The sequence below is a fragment of the Chiloscyllium plagiosum genome, unplaced genomic scaffold (assembly GCF_037043375.1).
Source record: "Chiloscyllium plagiosum isolate Xiang-an unplaced genomic scaffold, Cpla_swu_hap1 HiC_scaffold_40, whole genome shotgun sequence".
Classification (NCBI taxonomy): Eukaryota; Metazoa; Chordata; class Chondrichthyes; order Orectolobiformes; family Hemiscylliidae; genus Chiloscyllium; species Chiloscyllium plagiosum.
Window position 1 is genome coordinate 27,473,146 of NW_028270178.1, and position 23,416 is coordinate 27,496,561.

At 45.6% G+C, this 23,416-nt stretch overlaps 1 pseudogene; it reads left to right on the forward strand.

The window, feature by feature from the left end:
• Positions 1–521: 521 nt before the first annotated feature.
• On the forward strand, positions 522–21,544 carry LOC148138419 (NACHT, LRR and PYD domains-containing protein 3-like; annotated as a pseudogene).
• The last annotated feature ends 1,872 nt before the right edge of the window (positions 21,545–23,416 follow it).

Below are 23,416 nucleotides of genomic sequence, written 5' to 3' on the forward strand. Positions count from 1 at the left end.
GATTGGTACCGGTCATAATGCAAGGGTGCTGGTGATCGAGATTTTCTACTTTCAGGGAGCAGCTCCTGTCCGCATCAGCCTGTTAGTCTGAGTGGGATCGGGTGGCAGTCTTAGATCAGTCTGCTCTGTGGTCGTCATGTCCGTTTATGGCTCTTTCTGGGATTGAGAGGTAACCAATGCAGTTGTTTATGAGTGGGTCTCATACTGAGTTCTGGAGGGGAATGTTTGGGCACTAAGGTATATATGCCGGAGGGGCAAGTGGCAGGGAGTCTAGGGAAACAGCAAAATCTAGGACCTGAAGGCGCTCTTTTATTTAAGGGGGCTGGTGTCCCTTCGCAATTTCCCTTCTTCAGGCGCTGCAACATGTAGGCATTTCCCCAGGAGGGGCCCAATGCCCACCCGCAATACTCGAGGTGCAATAATAAATGTATCTCTTTTAAAGGAACTCCCGTATGGACAGTGTGTATAGGTTCCCGCTAAAGTGGTTCACATATCTGCGATCCCCTGTCTCTTTTAATACTATGTCCGCCAGTGAGTCAGGTGTAATGAGAGGACCTCCTACCTTGGCCTTGAAGCATACGTACTTGCTATGCCATCTCGGTATTCTCCACGACAAAATCAGTTTTCGTGAACTTCTATCACCAAGGGGACGAGCCAGAGCTGTTCCCGTGGGTGCTCCATTCTCACACAGTCTGGATTTCTGCGCAATCATTTCCCTTCAAGTGGCTGACTTGGGAAAGCAAAGCAGGCAGCAGCACTTAAAAACACAGAAACAAACAAGACGAACAGGTACAACAAAAACAAACAGATAGGATCGACAGACAGTATAGGACACTAGACACATGAACAGAACATGCAAGAGCACCCTCGTCAGGACGATCTCAGGACCTTACAATCAGGAAAATAAAGCCACAGTCTTTCCAATCTTTTGTCTTGCTGGGCACGGGTCTTCTTTTTACAGCATCAAGCTACCTCTGGTCAGGATCACGCAAAATAGCCGAATTTAGCGAAACGTAGGGAGGCAAGTTTTAGGAATCATCTGATCTGCCATCTCACCTGACCGTCTGTCCTCTGTCAGGACGACACAACTGATACCAGTGAGGAATGCACTTGTGGCCGAAATATTGGACAATTTCGGATAATTAGAATTAGGTCTCCCTTCTGTATCTACCTTCAAGCAGTCGTCCAAACTTTCCCTGAGGCCTGGACCACTGAGTGAGGTGTAGAGCGTATCAGTGCCATTAAAAAAAAACAGGTCGGGGACACTGTATAAGTTAAGAACCTGCAGGCTAAACCAACCTGTTGGAGAATTGTCCAATTACAAATAGAGGCAATACAGAGATCTTGTGAAATTGACGAACACTGGTTTGTTTCACATACTATCATGAGGAGGAGAAATTGACCAGATTGGTACAAAACGGACACTTTGCACAGTTAAGACAAGCATTTTCCTCCCTGAACTTCAGATACAAACAGTTAGTATAAGGTTACAGCAGTGAAATGTTCATTACAAGGCAATGCATTTTCGAATACAGTTAATAGAAAACAATTGTTTGTCCAGCAGTATCCATGAGTTAACTATTATAAAAGAGGTTTGCTATTTTGCAGGAGCAGGTGCTCATGGTAGCATCCTGGCTTCAACAGATCCCGACGGTAAAATTGATTCTTGTCAGGTAACTTGGTACCACCTTGTCTGCATCGGCTTTGTGGAGATTGAGCACCCGGGGCGAGCACCCTTGGGGCTTCAGGTGCGGCGAAACTATTGTGAGGTAGGAAAACCAGTTCGCAGATCATCTAAGTAGTGTATTCATTCGTTCGGGAAACTGCTTAGGTAAAGTTTCGTTTCAGTGTTTGTTCCTGAGCTGTGTGCAGTCAAGTTGATCTAACAGTGGCATGATGAGTAGGCGATGTTTGGCTCAGAACAGAGATGGTTTCTATGAGCAAGAGGCGGGAAGGCAGAGTGGTTTGTTTTTTTCTCCAATGCCTTCTCCCAATTATCTTAGACAGTGAGTGACCTCTCCCGTCTAGTGAGATCAGACAGTGATTGAATTCCCCCAGTGAGATTAGACAATTTGTAACCTCCCGAGCGAGACCAGATAGTGTGTGACCTCCCGCAATGTGGTTCCTCATTGCGAGACCCCCCAGTGAGATGAGATAGTGTATTATTCCGCCCGCCTACCCATTGAGATCAGACAGTGTGTATGCCCTACATCTCGTGAGAACACACAGTGTATGAATCCCCTCAATTAGACCAGATAGTGTGAAACCCTCCTTCTATTCCCATAGCGAACTAAAACAGTGTGTGACCCGTGGGAGCATGGAGCCCTACCCCTGCTTAGTGAGTTCAGTCAGTATGTGACATTGGGAAGGATGGGTAGAGGGTACCATGTCATCATACAATGGTTACACGACAGAATGAGACCATTGACTGGATTGTGTCTACTCTGGGATATGACACTCACAGTCACTTCAAACCCCAATGCAGCAGTTACGATTATTGAACCTTCAGTGCTGATCGAAGATCCTTTTAAACAAATTGAGGCTCTTCTCCACCATACTGGGCAGCGACTTCCAGATCACCACCACCCACTGGGTGTAAAGGATTTCACAGCATATTACCTGCAGATAGTGATATCTTTTCTCCCAACTCTCTGGCAATTTACTGGAAACACAACCTATTGAGTGGGGGGTGCGGGTGGGTGGATCTGGGTTGAATGCTCTTCAGCGGTTTGGTGTGGATTCGATTAGCCAAGAGGCTTACTTTCACACGAGACACTGTGTGATTATATGACTTGTTAATTTTGGTCTCTGTAATGTCATCAGCTTAGAATAACTTTTATCCCTTCATCACCTTAATTAATTCTCCACTCCACCAACAGTCTAACCTTAATATCTCTGTCTTCTTTGTCCTTGGACTGAGCTTTTAATTCTTTGTCATCTACATCACAAATATTGCTAGCTTCTCACTGAATAGCATTATCCCACGGTCTCTTTTCTCAGTCCGTGAGCTGACGAAACACCCATCCAGGCCTTTGGCACACTAAGCAATAATAATTAAAATACAACTGTGACAGACTTTACTTTGAACACATTAAAATTCAGTCGTCCAAAGTTCTATTGCATGTATCCTATCTCACCTTACTGCCACTCAGTTTGCATTCTTTTGCTTGTTTATCAACATCCTTCCTGCAGTTTGAGTCCATTCACGATCTCTATTCAGACTATTTCCATAACTCTCCAGGATCACTTTAAATCCGTGTTCCCTCTGAGTTTATGTTCGTTCTCATATCTCTGTACCGTCACCTGATCAGTGGTGAGTGAGTTTGAAAAAGGTTTGATGTGATAATTGCTGAGACAGATATGTTCACGCCATTGAATAGGGAAATAGAGCAGTTAATCAGACTCTTATTACAGAAACTGATCAGTTGACAATTCTGTGCCACGAACATTACTTCTCAGTTGTCAACCCAATCCAGGCTGTCATACAGGGCTGTTGTCCAGTGCTTGCTGCATGTGATTGAACACAGTTGGTCCCAGGACACAATGCTGAGACATTGTTACAGTGATTGGCTGGAGCTGAAATAATTGTCCTCTGAAACAACGACCGTGTTCCTTCACGGAAGGTATGAGGCGAACAAATGAAGTGTTTTCAAGAAAAATGTCATTGTCTTGAACCTTAATTTTCACTGGTGAACAGATTAGATTGGAGGGGCTGGATGTGCCACTTCTGTTACTCATTGCTTTACTCTTGATCACACTGGATCAGTACGTGGCCCAGTAATTGTCGTGAAAGCAACTCGGGTGCAGTAAATGGAACAGCAATGTTTAAGGGCAAAGTGGCGCATTTAGGATTGCCTCTTTCCAGAGGAGATCTCCAGTATACTCACCCATATTCACCATGGCTCATGATTTGGTGCAGTGACTGCTTTACAGGTTCAAAATCCCATTCCTGAGGAGATCTTTTCCTTCTCGTTAACGAAATTTATCTTTCACGGCACTACTCAATCTATTTATGATTATTCTTTCCAAGAAATTACTGAGCTCGTGGAGAAGATAAACCGGGCAGACAGTTCCCCAAACTGCTGCTAAATCTGGTACAGGAGAAAGACCCTTCAGACCCAAAGGATGATGTGGGTATCCTTTGTGAAAATGCGCTATGGGCTCCCAGAGTTGGATAAAACACTTAAAGAAATGCAGGAACATGGTACAGTAGAGTCTCACACCATTTCTTTTCAGATTGGAGCACTTCATAGTTTGCCAGTGTCACACAGATCTGAACTAATGTAATCTAAATAATCTGAACAGGTCCTGATCTACTTCATTATATGTTTATGGTCCAAATTTTATTCGAAATACCCAGTCAACTGAATAGTAATTAGCAACATGGATATTTTAAATTATTTTATTTTATTTTTCAATTTGCATCCTCGCTCTCCATCGGAGGGAGGCAAATGTAATTTCTCTCTTCAAGAAAGGAAATAGGGAAATCCCCGGAAATTACAGACCAGTCGATCTCACGTCTGTCGTCTGCAAGGTGTTAGAAAGGATTCTGAGGGATAGGATTTATGTCCATCTGGAAGAGCATGGTTTGAGTATATGCAGACAGAACGGCTTTGTGAGGGGCAGGTCATGCCTCACGAATCTTACTGAGTTCTTTGAGGATGTTGCTAGACAAGTTGATGAGGGTCGAGCGGTGGATGTGGTGTATGTGGACGTCAGCAAGGCATTTGATAAGGTTCCCCATGGTAGGCTCGTTCAGAAGTCATGGGCAATGGGACACAGGTAAATTTAGTTGTCTGGTCACAGAGTTGGCTGGTCGACAGAAGACAGAGAGTGGTAGTGGAAGGAAAGTATTCTGCCTGGAAGTCAGTGGTGAGTGGTGTTCCGCAGGGCTCTGTTCTTGGGCCTCTAGTCTTTGTATTTTTTATTACTGACTTAGATGAGGAGATTGAAGGATGGGTTAGCAAGTTGGCAGACCACACAGAGATTGGAGGATTCGTTGACAGTATAGAGGACTGCTTTAGGCTGCAGCGTGATATTGACAGGATGCAGAGACGGGCTGAGAGGTGGCAGATGGAGGTCAACCTGGATAAATGCAAAGACATGCATTTTGGAAGGTCGAACTTGAAATTTGAGTACAGGATTAAAGACAGGATTCTTGGCAGTGTGCAGGAACAGCGGGATCTTGGTGTGCAGTTACATCGATCCATTTAAATTACCACCCGAGTGGACAGGGTTCTTAAGAAAGCATATGGTGTTTTGGCTTTCAGTAACAGGGGGATTGAGTTTAAGTGCCGTGAGCTCTTGTTGCAGCACTGTAAAACCTTGGTTAGACCGCACTTGGAATATTATGTCCAGTTCTAGTCGCCCTATTATAGGTAAGATGTGGATGCTTTGGACAGGGTTCAGAGGACGTTCACCAGGATGCTGCCTGGAATGGAGGGCTTATCTTACGAAGAAAGGTTGTCTGAGCTCTGACGTTTTTCATTGGAAAAAAGAAGGAAGAGGGGGGACCTAACTGAGGTGTACAATATAATGAGAGGCATAGATAGAGTTGATAGCCAGAGACTTTTTCCCACGGCAAAAATTGTTAACACGAGGGCTCATAATTTTACCCTGTTTGACAGAAAGTATAGAGGGGATGTCTGAGGCAGGTTCTTTACGCAGAGACTTGTGGGAGCATGGAATACGTTGCCAGCAGCAGTTGTGGAAGCGAGGTCATTGGGGAAATTTAAGAGACTGCTGGACATGCATATGGTCTCAGAAATCTGAGGGTTCGTACATTAGGTTTACCTTACATGAGGATCAATGGTTGGCACAACATCGTGGGCTGAAGGGCCTGTTCTGTGCTGGACTGTTCTATGTTCTATATTTCTGCGCATCAGTGTGTTTGACTTTAAGTACTTTTTCTTTGGTTTCAAACTTGTGAATCTGAAGTTCAGCGCTGGGAAACATAATTCCAATTGGTTTTAATTTCACCTGTTTTATGTAGATTCAACTTATAGAGTCCACAGAGGTTTTTTTCCCGTATGCATGGAAACTGCATCGGATACACAAACACAGTGAAATTCTGGAAGAACCAGGCAGAATCCTGTTAAACTGTGAAACCCTGTACGCGTCAGGTATGGTCCCGACACACTGTGAAACCCGGTAAACACCTGACAGGATCATGATACAGTGTGAAACCCTATGCAAACCTGGCAGGATCCTGTTACACTTGAAACGTTGTACAAACCTGGCAGGAAACCAAACTACTGTGAAACCCTGGGCACACCCAGCAGGGTCTCGATACACTGTGAAAATCTGTACACTCCTGCAAGGGTCGTGTTACACGGGAAAACCCTGTGGACACCTGGCGAGGTCCTGATACACTTCTATGCCCAGGACGTGTCAGATAGGATCCTGACCCACTGTTAAACCCCGTACACACCTGACAACATCCTGTTACTCTGCGAAACCCTATACATACCTGGTAGGGTCGCGTGACACTGTGAAACCCTTTACATACATCGCAGGGTCATGATACGCTGTGCAACTATGTATGCACTTGGTAGGGTTCCGATGCACTTTGAATGCCTGTACACATCCAGCAAAGCTCCGATACACTGTTTAACACCATACATATCAGACAAGGTGCTGACGCATTGTGAAACCCTTTACACGCCTGGAAGGATCCTGATACACTGTAAAACCGTGTACACACTTAGCGGGGACACCATGCACTGTGAAACTCTGTACAGACGTGGCAGAATCCTGATACACCAGTAAGCCCTGAATATACCTGGCCGGGTTCCGGTACACTGTGAAATCCTGTACACAGCTGGCAGCGTCCTGATACACTGTGAAACACTGTACATACCTGGAAGCCTTTTGGTACACTGTGAACCACTGCACGGGCCTGACAGGGTCCCAATATACTGTGCAACCCTGTACACACCTGGCAAGGTTGCGATACACTGTGAAACCTGTACACACATGGCAGGGTCATGATACACTGTGAAACCCTGCACACAGCTGTCAGGGTCGCCCTCCACTATGAATACCTGAACACACCAGGGAGGCTCGCGTTACACTGTGAAACACTGTGTATACACCTGGCAGTGTACCAATACACTGTGAACACCGATACATACACCTGACAGTGTCGTGATAACGTGTTAAACACCGTATATGTGAGGCAGTGTCCTGAAACACTGTGAAACATACATACCTGGCAGGATCCTGTTACACTCTGAAACTCTCTACACACCTGGCAGGGTCACGATACAGCGTGAATTCCTGTTCACACCCGGCAGGGCACTGTCACACTGTGAAACCCTGTACACACGGGGCAGAGTCCCCATACACTGTGAAATCGTATTTACTCCTGGCAGGATCCTGACACGCTGTGAAACCCTACACAGTCCGGGCAGGGTCCAGATGCACTGTGAAATATTGTACATTCCTGACAGAATACTGATACATCGTGAAACCCAGTAAACACCTGGCAGGGTTTTGTTACAGTATGACACCCTGTACACACATGGTAGTGACCTGATACTCCATGAACCCGTGCACAAACCTGGCAGAGTCCTGATACACTGTGAAACCCGGTACACAGCTGGCAGGATCCTCATACACTGTGAATCCCTGTTCACACCTGGCACGGTTGTGTTATATTGAATCCATATACACAGCTGGCAGGTTTCCGATACGCTGTGAAAACCTGTTTTCACCTGGCAGGATGACGATTTACTGTGAGTCCCTGTGCACACTGGTATGATCCTGCTCAACAGTGTTTCCCTGTAAACAACTGGCAGGTACCCAGTACACTGTGAACCACTGTACACACCTGTCAGCATCCTGTTAAACTGTGAAACCGTGTAACCAGTTAGCAGAACCCTGATAAACTCTAAAACCCTATACTTGCCTGGCAGTGTCCTGATACACTGAGAAAGTCCCTGCCCTGTCCTTGCAGGACGCTGACATACTGTGAAATACTGTACACACCTGGCAGCATTCCAGCATACTGTGAAACTCTGTACATCCCTGGCAGGTTCCGGATAAATTGCAAATCCCTGTAAACACCTGGTAGAGTGCAGATTAACTGTGAAGCCCTGTGTAAACCTGGAAGTTACTTGATACACTGTGCCACCCTGTACACGCCTGACAGTGTCCTGGTGTCTGTGAAACCCTGTCCACTCAATGCAGGATCCTGATATACTGGGAAAAGCTGTGCACTCTGTGCAGGATGCTGATATACTGTTAATCCCTCTTTATACCTAGCGGCCTTCCAATTTACTGTGAAAACCTATACACACCTAGCAAGATTCTGATACACTGTGTAACCCTGGACACACCTGGCAGGACCCTGGCAACAATGTGAAAACCTGTGCACACCTGGCAAGGTCCTGATACACTGTGAAAACCTGTTCACATCTGGCAGGATCCTGTTCAACTGTGAAACCCTGTAAACACCTCGCAGGGTTCCAATACACTGTGATATCCTGTATACACCTGGCACGGTCGTGCTGCACTGTGAACCCCTGCACAGACCTGACAGAGTTCTTCAACACTGTGAAAACGTGTACACACCTGGCAGAATTATTTTACGCTGTGGAACCCTGTGCACACTTGGCAGTATCTTGATACTCTTTGAAACCCTGTAGACACCTGGCAGTGTCCTGACACACTGTGAAACCCTTTGTGAACCTGACAGCATCCCGGTACACTGTGAAACCCTGTAAATTCCTTGAAGGATCCTGATGCTCGGTGTAACCCTGCACACATCTGGCAGGGTTCTCTCAAACTGTGAAACTCTGTGCACACCTGATAACGTTCCGATACACTGTCAAAGATGTGTACACCTGGAAGCCTCCTGATACGCTGTGAAACCATCCTTATACCTTGCAGAGTCCCAATACACTGGTAAACCAGCACATGTTAGGTAAACTCTAACACTCTGCACACACACAGGGCAACATACTGTTACACGGTGAAATCCTGTGTACACCTGGCAGGATCTGACGCACTGTGAAACACTATTTACACCTGCCTGGGTCATGCTACAGTGTGATACGATGTACACCCCTGAAACCGTCCTGATACACAGTGAAACTATGTATCCACCTGTCCGGGTGTTGAAATTCTGGAATGCTGAAAGCACCTGCCAACGACCAGTTACACTGTGAATGCCTGTTTACACTTGGTAGTTTCCTGTTGCACTGTGAAACCCTGCACACTCCCGGCGGAAGTCTGATTCACTGTGAATCCTTGTACACACCTGACAGGATTCTGATACACTGTTAAATCCTGTGCACACCTGGCAGGATCCTGTCACACTATGAATCCCTGTGCACATCTGGCAGGATCCTGATACATTGTGAAACCCTGCACACATCTGGGAGTGTCCTGATACACTGTGAAACCCTGTACAATTACATTAGATTACATTACAGTGTGGAAACAGTCCCTTCGGCCCAACAAGTCCATACCGACCCGCCGAAGCGCAATCCACCCATACCCCTACATTTACCCCTTACCTAACACTACGGGCATTTTAGCATGGCCAATTCACCTAACCTGCACATCTTTGGACTATGGGAGGTAACCGGAGCACGCGGAGGAAACCCACGCAGGGCCCCGATAGACTGTCAAACCTGGTGAACACCTGGCAGGGTCTGACACACTGAAACCCTGTACAAACCTGGCAGAATCCGAAATGGCTGTGAAACCCTGTACACACCTGGAAGAATCCTGATAAGCTGGGAAACTCTGTACACACCGGGCAGGGTCCAGACATATGTTGAAACCTGTACTCACCTAACGTACAGGATACGCTGTAAAACTCTGTGCACACCTGGCAGAATCTTGATACACTGTCAAATCCTGTAGACCAGTTGCAGAATCCTGATTTGCTATACACATCTGATAGGATCTTGATACACTGTGAAACTCTGTACACACCTTGCAGGGTCCAGATACACTGTGAAACCCTGCACACACCTGGCAAGATCATGTTACACCGTGAATTCCAGTACACACTTGACAGGATCCTGATACACTAAACCCTGTACACACCAGGCAGGATCCTGGTACGCTCTGAAACCTGTACATACCTGGCACGACCCTGATGCACTTGGAAACAATGTACAACCTGTTGGTGCCCTGATACACTGTGAGATCCTATATACATCTGGGAGGATCCTGATTCCCTGAAAAACACTGTACAAATTTTGCAGGGTCCCGATATACTGCGAAACCCGGCACACATCTGGCAGTGTCCGGTACACTGTAAAACCCTGTAAACACTTGGCTGGGTACCAATACAATGTAAAACCCTGTACACACCTGGCACGGTTCTGATACCTTATGAAACTCTGCACACACGACAGGCAGGTTCCTGGCACACACTGAAGTCCTGTACACACCTGGCAGATTCTCTGTGCCTGTGAAATCTTGTACACTCCTTGCATGATACTGATGCACTGTGAAACTCTGTACACATCTGGCAGGGTCATGATACGCTCTGAAACCCTTTACGCACCTGGCGGGATCCCGATAGACTGTGAAACTCTGTATACGCCTGGCAATCTCCCGATGCACTGTTAAATCCTGTACATGTCATGCGGGTTCCTGATGGACGATGAAAATCTGCACTTGGCTGAGTCGTGTTATTCTGAAACCTAGTACACAGCTGTCAGGGTCGCATTACAGCATGATATCCTGTACAGACGTATAGGATACATTGTGAAACATTGTTACATTGTACACACATTGATACATTGTGAAACAATGTACACCGCTGGCACCGTCCTGATACATCGTGAAGCACTGTACAAACCTGTCAGGATCCTGATATATTGTGATGAAACAGCGTACCCACCTGGAAGGGTCGTGATACAGCGTGACACCTTGTACACACAAGGCATTGTGCTGATAAACTGTGAAGCCCTGTACATACTTGGAAGGATCCTGATACACTGTGAACGCCTGTTCACACCTGGAATGGTTCTGATACATTGTGAAGCCCTCTAAACAGCTAGCAGGCTGCTGATACACTGTGAAACCCTGTACCCAATGGCTGAGTCCTGATGCATTGTGAACCCCGATACACACCTGACAGTGTCCTGATACACTGTCAAACCCCGCACACACCTGGCACATTCCTGATACACTGTGAAACCCTGCAGGCACCTGGTAGTTCACTGTTACTCTGTGAAACCCTGCATACTCCTAGAAGCGTCTCAGTACACTGTAAAACTATTTAACCACTTGGCAGAGTCCTAAAATAATGTGAAAGCCTGAACACACCTGTCAGGTTTCCGATAGACTATTTATTCCTGTACACGACAGGCAGGGTCCCGATAAACTGTGAAACCCTGTACACACCTGGAATAATCCTGAACCGCTGTGAAACCCTGTACAGACCTGGAAGGATCCGGACGCGCTGGATACCTTGTACACACCTCACAGGGTCCTGATACACGGTGAAACCCTGTACACACCTCATGACTATAATACGCTGTGAAACCCTGTACACACCTGGCAGGATCCTGATACGTTGTAAAACCCTGTACAAACCTGGCAGGGTCCTGATACACTGTCAAACCTTGTGCACACCTGTCACGATCCCGTTAGACTGGAAAAACCCTGTATACATCTAGCAGGAGCCTGATACACAGTCATCTTTGTATAAACCTTGCACGATCCTGAAAGACTGTGAAATCCTCTACACATCTGGCAGTACGCTAATCCACTGTGAAATGCTGGATACTCCTTGCAGTACCATCATATATTGTGAAAATCTGGACTGATCTTGCAGGATCCTGATACACAGTGAAACCGGATATACACTTGGTAGGGCCCAGACACGCTGTGAAACCGTGTTTATACCTGGCAGTGTTTCAATACATTGTGAATCTCCATACACACATGACAGGATCCTGATACTCTGTGAAACCCTGTGCACACGTGCCAGGATCATGTTACACTGTGAAACCCAGTCCGCACCTGGCAGGATCCTGATAATGTGTGAAACCCTGTACACACCTGGCAGGGTCCTGATACACTGCCATAACTTGTGCACACTTAGTAGGATCCAGTTAGACTGAAAAACCCTGTACACATCTAGAAGTCTCCTGTTGCACAGTAAACCTTGTACAGTCCTTCAAGTTTCTGATAAACTGTGTAGCCCTCTGCACACCTGGCAGGATCCTGATACACAGGATGCTGAAATGCTGGACAGATCTGGAACGATCCTAATACCCTGTACACGCATGGCCGCGTCCTGGTATACTGTGAAACCCTGTATACAAGTGGCAGGGACCTGATACACTGTCAAACCTTGTGCACACCGTTAAGGATCCCGTTCAATCAAAGAACCATGCACACATCCAGCAGGATCCTGATACACAGTCAACCCTGTACTCTCCTTGCAGGATCCTGGTTAACTGTGAAACCCTCTACACACCTGGCAGGAGCCGGACACACTGTGAAATGCTGGTTACTCCCTGCTGGATTGTTCAATGCTGTGAAACTCTGGACACGCCTGGCAGGTTGCTCATACGTTGTGAAATCCTGTACACACCATGCAGGATCCTGTTACACTGTGAAATCGTGTACGCACATGACAGGATCCTGATACACTGTGAAACCCTGTACACACCTGGCAGGGTCCTCATGCACTGTGAAATACTGTCTCCACCTGGCAGAATCCTGATACACTATGAAACCCTGTACAGATCTGGTAGTGTCCTGATACACTGTGAAACCCGGAATGCACCTGTGGGGATTCTGTAAAAATGTGAACCCGTCTGCACACCTGGCAGGATTATTTTATATTGTTCAGCTCCGTACACTGCTCGCAGGATCCTGATGCACTGTGAAACCCTGTACACACCTGGCCGAATCCCGATACACGGTTAAGTCCTGTACATGTCAGACAGCGTTCTGATTGACTGTGAAACGCTATACCCTCCTGGCAGGATGCCAATATACTGTGATACGCACTACATACCTGGAAGAGTCCTGACACATTCTCAAACCTTGTGGACACCTGACAGCGTCCTTTTACACTGTGAAAAATGTACACACTTGGTAGGATCCTGATACACTGTGAAACCCTATAAAAACCTGGCAGGGTTCTGACAAACGTTTGACAAGATCCTAATACGCTATTGAACCCTGTAACACCTGACAGGATCCGGAACACTTGAAAATCCTGTCCAAACCTGGCATGGTGCTGATACACTGTGAACCTCTGTGTACGACTGACAAGATCCTTGGACACTGTCAAACCTTGTGCACACCTGGAAGGATCCGGTTCAACTGATAACGCCTGTACACATCTAGCAGGATCCTGATACGCAGTCAACCCGATACACACCTTGTAGGATCCGGATACACTGTGAAACTCTGTACACACCTGGCAGGCTCCTGATTCACTGTGAAATTCTGCACACTGCTTGCATGGTCCTGATACACTCTGAAGCCCTTGTACGCACCTGGCCTGGTCCTGATACACTGTAAAACCTTGTACACATCTGGCACGGCCCTGATACACTGTGGACGCCTGTACCCAACTTGCAGGATCCTGATACACTGTGAACACCTGTGCACAACTGAGAGTGCTCTGCTAAACTGTGAACCCTTGGGTACACCTGGCAGCATTACGATACACTGTGAAACCTTGTACACGTCTGGCAGTATCATGATCCACTGTGAAACCACGAAAACATGGGGCAGGATCCTGACTCGCTGTGAAACCCAATACACACCTGGAAGCATCCTAATACACTGTGAAACCCTGTTTACACCTGGCAGGATCTCGATGCACTGTTAAAACAGTACATGTCAGGCAAGGTCGTGATAGACTCTGAAACCCTGTACAAACCTGGCAATGTCCTGATATACTGTGATACCCTGTATACACCTGGCACCCTATGCACTCCTGGCAGGGTGCTGATACACTGTGAAGCTCTGTACCCACCTGGCAGGCTGTTGATACGCTGTGAACCCCTGTATACAGCTGGTGTGGTCCCCATACGCTGTATAACGTTGTTTATACCTGTTAGGATCCTGATACAATGTGACACCCGATATACCCCTGGCAGTGTGCTGATACACTGTGAGTTCTGTATTCACCAGACAGGCTGGTGATTTACTATGAATCCCTGTTTACACATGGCAACGTCCTGATACACTGTGAATCCCTGTAGACACCTGGTACGGTCCCCATACGCTGTGTTAGCTTGTCTACACCTGTCAGGATCCTGATACACGACGAAATCCTGAACATTCCTGGCAGAATGCTGATTTGCTGTGAAACGCTCTACGCACCTAGCAGGGTTCTGATGCAGTGTCAAACCTTGTGAATACCTGACAGGGTCATGATATGCTTTTAAACCTTGTCGAAAACTGGCAGGATCCTGATACACTGTGAAACGCTATACACACATGACCGGGTCCTGACACACTATGAATCTCGGTATACATCTGGCAGAATTTTGATACACTGTGAAATGCTGTGCAGTCTTCGCAGGATCCTGATATGCTGCGAAACTTTGTACACAACTGGCAAGATCCTGATATCCTGTGAAAAATTGGGTACACCTGGCAGCGTTACAGTACGCTGTGAAACTAGGTACACTTCTGGTAGTATCATGATGCATTGTGAAGCCATTAACACACGGGGCAGGGTCCTAACTCGCTGTGAAACGCTGTACACACCCGGAAGTGTCCTGATACACTGTGTAACCCTGGTTAAACCTGGCAAGGTCTCGATGCACTGTTAACCCAGTAAATGTGAGGCAACGTCCTGATAGACTCTGAAACCCTGTACAAAACTGGCAGGTCCCTGATATACTGTGAGAACCTGTACAAAAGTGGCAGTGTCGCTTTAAAAATGTGACACCCTATACACCTCTGGTAGTGTGCTAATACACTGTGAGCACTGTACCCATCTGGCAGGCTGCTGATATACTGTGAATCCCTGTTTACACCTCGCAGCGTCCGGATACACTGTGAATTCCTGTAGATACCTGGAAGGGTCCCCATACGCTGTGTAACCTTGTCTACACCTGTCAGGATCCTGATACACAGTGAAACCCTGTACATTCCTCGCAGGATGCTGATATACTTTGAAATGCTCTACACGCCTAGCAGGGTCCTGATACATTGTCAAAAATTGTGGACACCTGGCAGTTTCATAATGCACTGTCGAATCTTGTAGAAAAATGGCAGGATCCTGTTGTTACACTGTGAAATGCTGTACACACTTGGCCGAATCCTGACACACTGTGAATCCCTTTACCCACATGGCAGGATCTTGATACATTGTTAAATGCTGTGCAATCTTCGCAGGATCCTGATATGTTGTGAAACCCCGTACACACCTGGCAAGATCCTATTACACTTTCAAACTCTATAAACACCTGGCAAGCTCCTGAGACACATGGAAAACCTGTACATATCTTGCAGGATCCTGATACACTGTGAAATTCAGTGTACAGCTGACAGGATCTTGATACACTGTGAAACCATGTACAGACCTGGCAGGACCTTGTTTCACTGTGCAACCCTGCCCCCCACGTGGCAGGGTCGTATTACAGTGTGACACCCTGTACACACCTGGCAATGTCTGATTCATTGTGAAAGTCTGGGTACAGATGACAGGGTCCTGATACACTGTGAACTCCTGTATGTACCTGACACCGTCCTGATACACTTTGAATCGCTGTACAAGCCTGGCAGGGTCCTGGTATATTATGAAAATCCTATACCCGCCTGACAGAGTCATGTTACTGTGTGACACCTTGTGTACTCCTGGCTGTGTCCTGATACACTGTGAATACCTGTTTAGACCAGTCAGGATCCTTATTTATTGTAAAACTCTATACACAGCTGTCAGGGTCCTGACTATGAACCCCTGTATACACCTGGCCGAGTCCTTATACACGGTGAAAACGTGTGCATACTTGGCGCCGTTCTGATATACTGTGAACCCCCGTACACAACTGGCAGGAACCTGATACATGTGCAAAACACTGTACAAACCTTGTAGTGCCTTGATTCTGAAATCCTTTACATACCTGGCAGGGTGCTGATTCACTGTGAAACTCTGTACCCACCTGGCAGGCTTCTGTTACATGTTGAAACTTTATTGCTGGAACAGCACAGCAGGTCAGGCAGCATCCAGGGAACAGGAGATTCGACGTTTCGGGCACAGGCCCTTCTTCCTGAAGAAGGGCCTGTGCCCGAAACGTCGAATCTCCTGTTCCCTGGATGCTGCCTGACCTGCTGTGCTGTTCCAGCAATAAAGTTTCAACTTTGATCTCCAGCATCTGCAGACCTCACTTTCTCCTCTTCTGTTACATGTGAAAACCTGCACACATCTGGCAAGGTCGCGATACACCGTAAATGACTGTTTACACCTGGCAGCATCCTGAAACAATGTGAATCCCTGTACATACCTGGCGGTGTCCCCATTCGCTGCGTATCATTGTTTACAGCTGGAAGGATTCTGATACACTGCGAAATCCCGTGCACTCCTGCCAGTATCCTGATAACTGCGAAATCCAGTACACCCCTGGCAGAATCCTGATCCAGAGTGAAGCCCTGTACCCCCTGGCTGGATGCTGATATGCTGTGAAACGCTCTACCCACCTGGCAATTTCCTGATACAGTGTCAAAACTTGTAGACACCTGGCAGGGTTATGGGACACTGTCAAACCTTGCAGAAACCTGGCAGGATCCTGATGCACCGTAAAAATCTGTGCACAACTAACAGATCCTTACGCTCTGTGAATCACTGTATACACATGGCAGGATCGTGTAAACTCCTTGCAGGATCCTGATACGCCATGAAACCCTGTACACAGGTGGCACGGTCCTGCTACACTGGGAAACCCTATATACTTCTGGCACGGTCCTGATACAATGTGAAACCATGTACAAGCCCAGTAAAAACCTTTTACCTTGTACAACGTTGTACACACCTGGCAGTTTCCTTATACAGTGTGAAACCGTGTACACACATTGCAGGAGCCTGATAACTGCACCCCTGATCATACCTGGCAAGATCCTCATACACTTGAAACCCTGTGCAGTCCTGGCAGGATCTTGATCCGCTGTGAAACCCTGTATGCTCCCAGTACTTTTCAGGTTCTCTGTGAAATCTTGTACACATCTTCCAGCTTCCTGATACACTGTGAATCCCTATTCAGACCTGGCAGGATTCTGATACATTGTGAAACCCTCTAAACACCTGGCATTATCATGCTACACTGTGAAAACCTGTACACACTTGGCAGGGTCGGTTGTAGCGTGACACCTGTACTCACCTGGCAGGGTCCTGATGCTCTCGGAATCCCTGTACACAGCTGGCAGTATCCTGATACACTGTGAAACCCTGTTTACATCTGGCAGGTTCCTGATACACTGTGATACACTCTACACTCCTTGCAGTAACTTGCTACGTTTTGCATCCCTGAACATACCTGGCAGGGTCATGAACACTGGGAAATCCTGTACACGACTGGCATGATCCTGATATACTGTGCAACCCAGTACACACTTGGCAGGATCCTGATACATTGTGAACCAATGTACACCTGGCAGGATTATGATAAAATGTGAAACTCTGTACTCACCTGTCAGGAAAAGTATACATTGTGAAATCCTGTACACATCTGTCAGAGTCCTAATACACTGCGAAATACTGTGCACACTTGGCAGTGTCCCAAAGTACTGTGAAACCCTGTACACTCTGTCAGGTTTCTGTTACACAGTGATATCTGCAATGCACCTGGAGGGGTCCTGTTATACTAGAAAACCCTATACACACCTGGGAGCGTCACAATACACAGCGAAACCCTGCGAACACCTGGAAGAATATTTTACATTGTGAAACCCTGTACACACCTGACAGTACCCAGTTAAATTGCGAATCCCTATTCAAACCTGGCAGGATGCTGATGTACTATGAAATCCTCTAAATAGCTGACAGGTTCCTGATACACTGTGAAAACCTGTACACACCTGGCAAGGTCCGGTTACAGTGTGAGCCCTGTACTCACCCTGTCAGGTTCCTGATACATTGGGAAACCCAGCACACTCTTTGCAGGAATTTGATACACCATGAAACCCTGTAAACACCTCACAAGATCCCGACAATCTGTGAAACCATGCACCGATCTGACAGATTCCCGATAAGCTCTGAAACCCTATATACACCTGGCAGGTTCCCGATACACTCTTAATGCCTTTACATGTCAGGCAAATTCCTGATAGACTGAAATTCTGTACATACCTGGCAGGATCCTGTTATACTGTGAAACCATTTGCACACCTGACAGGGTCCTGATATATTGTCAAAGCCTGTACCAACCTGGCAGGGTCACGTTACAATTTGTAACCCTGTACACACCTGGCAGAGTCCTGATACACTGTGAGAACCTGTACAGAGCTGGCAAGGTCCTGATACTCTGCGAAACACGGTACATAACTATTAGCATCCCGGCGTAATGTTAAATTCTGTGCACTGTTTGGCGGTTCCTGATACACCGTGAAATACTCTAAACACGTAGCGGGATCCTGATACACTGTGAAGCCCTTTAAACTCTTCGCAGGGTCCTGATACACCGTGAAAGCCTGAACATAATTGGCAGGATCCCGATACACTTAAAAGATTAGTTCTTTGCATCGAGGACATGATTACAACTACATTTTGAGAATGACATATTTTCATGCTGCTCATTGACTTTTGAAGAAGTTCATTGAAAAACATTGAGTCTATTCAACGGACACAACCCATTCACCTCAAATGTTCTCCGTGTACCTTCTCTCACCTGTATTACTGTATCCCTTCTGTGAGTTTAACCAACTTTCATCCATGTGTTCATCTGGACCATTCCTTTGATAATGAGTCACATATTCTACACCTCTCTGGAGTGAAGATGTTTCACCTGAATGACATTCAGGGTTTATTGCTGACCCTCTTCATTTCCAGATGGATACCTACACTCTTCATTTACTTTGTAAACTATCAATGTTATTAATAAAATAAAATACTTTTATGATGTGAACCTCACCCTTAACACTTCTGCAGTGGGATGAAAGTCCTGGCCTATTCAGTGTCGCTTGCGGAACATAACATTCCACGTGTTTTAGAATGTGGTGGATTGTTTTTTCTATCCCTGTCATGCTTATTATATGGAAATGAGAACATTACTGTAAGGTTTGGCCCAATGACAGCCAATTAATCTGTGGTGGTCATCCCATTCATCAGCTGCCCTTGTCTGACCAAACTGAACGTAGAGCCTAAAGAGTCAGGTGAATTGTAGCAGTGCTTCTTCGAGAGGGTGTACATAGCTGCCATTGTGTGCCCACGGTGGATGGATTGAATATTGAAGGTGATACAAGTTGTCCCAATACAACATTTGCTCTAATCCAAACAAACAGAGAGAATTCCATTAACACACCTGGGCTTTCAGTTTGTAGGTAGACTTTGGGAGACATTAGGTGAGTTACCTGTGAGAAGTTGTAACATAATGTCTGTTATAAGACTCATTATAAACCTGGCAGGGAATGTATGACCTTCATAGAAATCTCGATGACCAAAACTAAAGACCTTCAATTCTTTCTCGACCTTCCTTCACTTACAAAGTGACGGTTTCATGCATGGACGTTTGTCTTCTGCACAAATCTGTATTGTGTCTGTGCACTAAATGCAACGTTTTGCTGTCTTTTGTGAAAAGAGATTAATATTTTTTTGTTTTCCTTCATTGTTAATCAAACTAACATGGAGAACTAATTTCTGTCTGTTCCAATTGAAGATGATCAACAGAAATACAAGGAGACACTCCGTGTCCAAACTGAAACATCGTGAGTGAACACAATGCTAATATAGGAGCAGGTGAAGATTTTCCAGTCGGTTGGTAGACACACTGAGCTAACGGTTGTTTCCACTGTTCGAAGTAGTAAACCTGTAGAACATGAACTACTAGCAAGAGGCCGAGAACATGAACATTGGAGACAGAAACATCTCCGGAGAGTACTGGAAAAAAATCTGACCTGATCAGTTGTTCCTCAGCAGCTTTTCTCCCCAAAAATCTAACACTGGAACTTTACCAGCACTGAGCAGAGTCTCCAGAATTGGAAAATCAACAATGGTATAAAAGATGGTTTATGACTGGGCCACTGAGAAACATACACAGAGTTCCAATTTGTATTCAGTTTTAAATTCCAGGATTTGAAAATAATTAACTGTAGGATAAACCTGAGTAAGCTGATACTGAATCAGTGTCTTTACTTTGGGAGTGTTCTGGGAGAGCTCTGGAAGAACCAAGAGGGATTGCTGTTTATATTTGATGGTTTGGATGAATTCAAGGACAGTATGTAATTTTCTGACAGTCGGAGAAATGCGGAACCTCTGTTCATGTGCACTGTTCCCAAAAGCTATTGTGAAATGTCTGACATTGTGTATCGTTTAAACCAGCACAAGCTGCTACCAGGATCTTCAGTGCTCGTGGCCACTGTTTTGCATTTATTTGAATAGGCTCAGGTCAGCATCTGGGCTGAAATCCTGGGATTTGTTGCTAATGAACGGAAGGTATACTTTACGAGGTTTTTTTAAAAAGATCAGACGCTGGGAGCAGCTGTTCACAAATATGTAGAGGAGAACGAGATCCTGTACACCATGTGCTACAGCCCTTCGTGCTGCCGGATCCTCGGTCTGTCACTGGGCCCCTTCTTCACACAAAGAGAGGAAAAAAGCAGCATGTACCCAAGACCATTACCTAATGTATTCCTACTATATTTACAACATTCTGAAAAACCATAGGCGTCAGATTGAACCCCCCCCCCCCCCACCACCCCCACCCAAAGACGTGTTTCTCAAGCTTGGAGAGCTAGCATTCTCTGTCGACTCCGAGAAGAAGACTGTGTTTCGAAATGGAGGTTTCATTCTGTACAATCTGCAAACTTCCCAGTTCCTGTCTGGATTTTGATGGAACTTTTGGAGAGGCATCATTGTGCACAGATGGTGTGTTACATATTCCCACACCCCATCATCTAAGAATATGCAAAGGTTTTTGTACAATTCCTGACTCCCGACCCGGGGGCATTCAGAAATTGCTCAGTAAGGCCCACAGTAAGGAAGATAGGCGATTTCAAATATTCAAACGTTTAATTGTTGGTCTGTCCTCCCCACAATCAGCTCTGAAAGAGTTTCTGTGCCAATTTCGTCATCAGTCAGTCTGCCATGTCATTGATTATGTGAAAGACATTGTTAAAGGGAATATTGGAAATACTAAGACTGGTTAAAAAAGAAACCCTCCTGAATACATTGCAATGCCTGTTTGAGTCTCAGAATAAATCACTTGCATGGAACTCAGTGAAATGTGTGGAAACATTTTCATTAAGTGACTCGCAATTGACCACAGCAGATTGTGTTGGCCTCTGTTTTGACATTGAATTCTGTGATTCAGTAAATTAGCATGATCTTGAGAACTGCTACGAGTACGAAGGACTGCAGCGATTGGGAGCCGTCCTTCACAAATGCTAACTGCTGAGGTAACTATCTGTCTCTAACCTTTGGCCAAATTGTTGACAAACCATGGATTGTGCCTTTTTTTCCATAATGAAGGGAGGCTAATAATTCAGTTGGATCAGAGAGAATCATTTTCAACACAATTTACCAAGAATGAAGATTGTTGACAGATTTCACTAAGACTGAAGAATCCTTAATGGATTATTGTTAATATGATGGGATTTTAATGATTTCTCCTGATCAATCAATGCAAGTCTTCAAAACTGGTGAAGTCAATAAGACTACACAGCATAATGCAAACTACTCATGTCCCTCTGAATTGTATCTTCTACAATGTTAAGGCAAATTTTGTTATTATGTTTCCAAGAACGTATGCTTCATTGTGGCTTATTTTCATTACGGGCCTGCAACAAATGCTTATATAAATAAAACAAAAAGAGTCATGGCTATATTTCAGGAACTTAATCTATCATCCATTTGCTTTTTCACCAGTTTGTCAGAAGACTCTCCCAGGAGTCTGTGTGTACATTTCTCCCTCCACCTTCCCTGCACCAAGAAGTGGTATATAGATTATCTGCAGTAATGTGCGATCAATCATTTGCTAAACATTGTCTCCAGTTTTATGATGCTATTTATGTCTGGATGATTTGTGCTGATATTATGTTTGAATTAACATTTATAGCTTCTGCAAAAACACTACTTTGTTTAGAGTCATAGAGATGTACAGCATGGAAACGGAGCCTTCGGAACAACCCTTCCATACCAACCAGATATCCCAAACCAATTAAGTTCCACCTGCCAGCACCCGGTCCATATCACTTCATGCTCTTCTTATTCATATTCTAATCCAAATGCCTCTTTCATAGTGCAATTGTAACAGCCTCCATCACTTCGTCTGGCAGCTGATTCCATACACGTACTGCTGTCTGTGTAAAAACGTTGCGTCTTAGGTCTCTTTTATATCTACCCGCTCTCAGCCTCAACCTATTCCCTTTATTTCTGGATTCTCCGACCCCAGGGAAAAGACTTTGTCTATTTACCCAATCCATGGCCCTCATAATATTGTAAACCTCTATAAGGTCACCGATAGGTCAAACCCTTCAAACCTGGCAACATCCTTGTATATATCTTCGGAACCATTTCAAGTTTCACAACATCTTTCCAATAGGAAGGATACCAGAATTGTTCCAACAGTGGCCTAACCAATGTCCTGTACAGCCGCAGCATGATCTCCCAACTCCTGTACTCAATACACTGACCAATAAAGGAAAGCATATAAAACGCCTTCTTCACTATCAAACCTTCCTGCGATTCCGCTTTCAAAGAGCTGTGAACGTGCACCCCAAGGCCTCTTTGTTCAGCAGCACTCCCTAGGACCTTACTATTAAGTGTATAAGTCCTGCTAATATTTGCTTTCCCAAAATGCAACACCTCTTCATTTACCTGCATTAAACTCAATCTGCCACTTCTGAGCCCATTGGCCCATCGGATCAAGATACATTTGTAATCTGAGGTAACCCTCTTCACTGTCCACTGCACTTCCAATTTTGGTGTCCTTTGCAAACTTACTAACTGTACCTCTTATGCTCGCATCGAAATCATTTATGTAAATGACAAAAAGTAGAGGAACCAGCGCCGATCCTTCTCCATACCACTGGTCACAGACCTCAAGTCTGAAAAACAACCCTCCACCACAACTTCTGTCTTCTACCTTTGATCCAATTCTGTATCCAATTGGCTAGTTCTTCCTGTATTCTGTGAGATCTAACCTTGCTTATCAATCTCCCATGGGGAACCTTGTCGACCACCTTACTGAAGTCCATGTCGATCACATTTACCGCTTTGCCCTCATCAGTCCTCTTTGTTACTTTCTCAAAAAACTCAATC